The sequence below is a fragment of the Canis lupus genome, chromosome 18 (assembly GCF_011100685.1).
Source record: "Canis lupus familiaris isolate Mischka breed German Shepherd chromosome 18, alternate assembly UU_Cfam_GSD_1.0, whole genome shotgun sequence".
NCBI classification, from domain to species: domain Eukaryota; kingdom Metazoa; phylum Chordata; class Mammalia; order Carnivora; family Canidae; genus Canis; species Canis lupus.
In genome coordinates, this window is record NC_049239.1 from 11,864,858 (window position 1) to 11,868,709 (window position 3,852).

The following is a 3,852-nucleotide window of genomic DNA, read 5'->3' on the forward strand; positions in this document are numbered from 1 at the left end:
ATAATGTTTGTCCTTCTCCGATTGACTTACTTCACTCAGCATAATACCCTCCAGTTCCATCCATGTTGAAACAAATGGTGGGTATTTGTCATTTCTAATGGCTGAGTAATATTCCATTTATACATAGACCACATCTTCTTTATCCATTCATCTTTCGATGGAAACCGAGGCTCCTTCCACAGTTTGGCTATTGTGGACATTGCTGCTAGAAACATCGGGGTGCAGGTGTCCCGGCGTTTCATTACATCTGTATATTTGGGGTAAATCCCCAACAGTGCAATTGCTGGGTCCTAGGGCAGGTCTATTTTTAACTCTTTGAGGAACCTCCACACAGTTTTCCAGAGTGGCTGCACCAGTTCACATTCCCACCAACAGTGTAAGAGGGTTCCCTTTTCTCCGCATCCTCTTCAACATTTGTGGTTTCCTGCCTTGTTAATTTTCCCCATTCTCACTGGTGTGAGGTGGTATCTCATTGCGGTTTGGTTTTGTATTTCCCTGATGGCAAGTGATGCAGAGCGTTTTCTCATGTGCTTGTTGGCCATGTCTGTCTTCCTCTGTGAGATTTCTCTTCATGTCTTTTGCCCATTTCATGATTGGATTGTTTGTTTCTTTGGTGTTGAGTTTAAGAAGTTCTTTATAGATCTTGGAAACTAGCCCTTTACCTGATACGTCATTTGCAAATATCTTCTCCCATTCTGTAGGTTGTCTTTGTGTTTTGTTGACTGTATCCTTTGCTGTGCAAAAGCTTCTTATCTTGATGAAGTCCCAATAGTTCATTTTTGCTTTTGTTTCTTTTGCCTTCGTGGATGTATCTTGCAAGAAGTTACTGTGGCCGAGTTCAAAAAGGGTGTTTCCTATGTTCTCCTCTAGGATTTTGATGGAATCTTGTCTCACATTTAGATCTAGGATTTTGATGGAATCTTGTCTCACATTTAGATCTTTCATCCATTTTTAATTTATCTTTGTGTATGGTGAAAGAGAGTGGTCTGGTTTCATTCTTCTGCATGTGGATGTCCAATTTTCCCAGCACCATTTATTGAAGAGACTGTCTTTCTTCCAGTGGATAGTAAAGACAAACTTTTAAATAAAATAAAAAGACATGTATGCTTTGCATAATTTAAAAGTGAAATCTAGCAAAGACTTCTGGCTATAGTCAAGTGAGGTTAACAAATCTTCTACTTAAAAATAATATATAAAATTAGACATTAAAACAGCAAAACCAGTCATTTCAGCCCTTAGTAAATGTCACAATAAGCTAAGAAGTGTTTGTGCTTGAAAAGCTGCAAAATTCATGGAACAACAGTGGTGCTCTTGCCTGGAGCTGATCCTATTCTTCACCCACTTCTCAATATCCAGCTCCATGGAATGAAACTTCTAGATAGGACAGGCCATGAGGACTAGCAGTAAAATTGTACAGTGTTAGAAAGCTCAGGTAATTTGGAATGGGGAATGATGTGATGGAGAGCTGACAATATCACTGGTGTGCAAGCAGGAAGGCCAGGGGCTCTGCTGGTTTGCAGTTGTGGTCATGGCTGCAGCAAGCATGTGCATAGTTGAAGCTTTACGCATGCTTAGCAGAAACCTAAACAAACCCAAGCCAGCCAAACACTCCTAGCAAACCCCTAGGCCATAGGCATATGTAAACATGAAGAGACTCACAAAATACATAATCTGGGTAAGACTCAAAATTGCCTAAAATATGAATATGCTACCCAGTACACACACCATAATGATTTGGCAGAGGATGGAAGTCTTAATCAAAGTTCTTGATCACAATCCCTATCTAATTGTGGCTACTAGTAAGCTATGTAGGCAGAGGGTGATCCCCAAGAAGATAGGCTGAAAAAAATAAACAATTAAAAAAGAAAACAAGAGCTCCATGAATAGGCACATATTGCAGGGGATATAATACCACAGATTTACCTCAAGCAACATTGTTAGTACACAAACAGCAATGAAAACAAATTTATGGGGGGGGGAAATCACAATCTAGAATTGCTGGAAAAATTTGCAACAAAATATTTTTCAAGAAAAAATTAACAAGACAGGCAAAGAATCACAAATGTGTGCCTATTACAAGAGGAAAACCCCCCACAACTCAACTCAAACCGTCCTTGAGCATGCCCAGACATTTTCTGTAGCAGAACAAGACTTAAACACAGCTATTAGAAATATGTTTTAAAAAACATAGAAAACCATGTTTAAAGAATTAAAGGAAAGTATGGCAATAAATCAACAAATGGAGATCTAAAGAAGGAGACAAATTACAAAAAAGAATAGATTTTTTTAAAAAAAATCTGAAATAGCAAAGCATTACAACTGAAGTGAACTATTCACTAGAAGGCTTTAAGTGAATATTCTAGTTGGCAGAATATAAAACCTTAATAAAAGAGGATTTCCAAAACCTGATATACGGCTTCTTTGAAAACCCATAGCTGACATCACCCTTAATGTTGAAAGACTGAATGCATCCCCCACAAAACAAGACAGGGATGTCTGCTCTTGGTACTTCTATTGAATTTGGTATTAAAAGTTCTAGAAAAAAATGAATATATCTAAGAGATTGCAAAGGAAAAGTTAAAATGTCTTCATCCACAGATGACATGATTCCATGGCTACTACACACAAAGATACACTATTCAAAAGTAGAACTCATAAACACGTTTAGCATTGACACAAGGTGCACATTCAAAGTACAAAACATCAGTTGGATTTATATACACTAACATGAACAACTTGAAAATGAAATTAAGGAAATAATTCTATTTACAATAAACCCGAGGGGGAGGGGCAAGACGGCGGAAGAGTAGGGTCCCCAAATCACCTGTCTCCACCAAATTACCTAGAAAACCTTCAAATTATCCTGAAAATCTATGAATTCAGCCTGAGAATTAAAGAATTAAAGAGAGAACACCTGGAATGCTCCAGTGAGAAGAGTTCGCGCTTCTATCAAGGTAGGAAGACGGGGAAAACGAAATAAAGAAACAAAGGCCTCCGAGGGGGAGGGGCCCCGCGAGGAGCCGGGCTGAGGCCGGGGCGAGTGTCCCCAGGACAGGAGAGCCCCGTCCCGGAGGAGCAGGAGCTGCACCGACCTTCCCGGGCGGAAAGGGGCTCGCGGGGAGGTGGAGCAGGACCCAGGAGGGCGGGGATGCCCTCGGGCTCCCGGGGACAGTAACAGCAACTGCGCGCCCAGGAGAGTGCGCCGAGCTCCCTAAGGGCTGCAGCGCGCACGGCGGGACCCGGCGGGACCCGGAGCAGCTCGGGGGGGCTCGGGCGGCGGCTCCGCGTAGGGGGCTGCGCGGCCCCGGGAGCAGCTCGGAGGGGCTCGGGCAGAGGAAGAGGCTCCGTGCAGAGGGGGCTGCGCGGTTCCAGGAGCAGCTCGGAGGGGCTCGGGCGGCGGTTCCGCGGAGGGGGCTGCGGGGCGGAAGCGCGAATCCACCAGCGCAGGCTCCGGAGCACAGGGCGCCGGGACACAGCCCAGGATCCCGCCTCCCCCGGGACAGGCAGAGGCCGGGAGGGCCCAGGACAGCGAGGACGCTCCTGCCCCACCTGAGCAGATCAGCGGCCCCGCCCGGAGCATCCAGGCCCTGCAGACGGAGAGCTCCGGAGTTCCTGCGGGGGCTGACTCCAGGGCTCCAGAGCTGGCCCCGCCACTGGGGCTGTTCCTCCTGCGGCCTCATGGGGTAAACAACCCCCACTGAGCCCTGCACCAGGCAGGGGGCAGAGCAGCTCCCCCAAGTGCTAACACCTGAAAATCAGCACAGCAGGCCCCTCCCCCAGAAGACCAGCTAGACGGACAACTTCCAGGGGAAGCCAAGGGACTTAAAGTACGCAGAATCAGAAGATACTCCC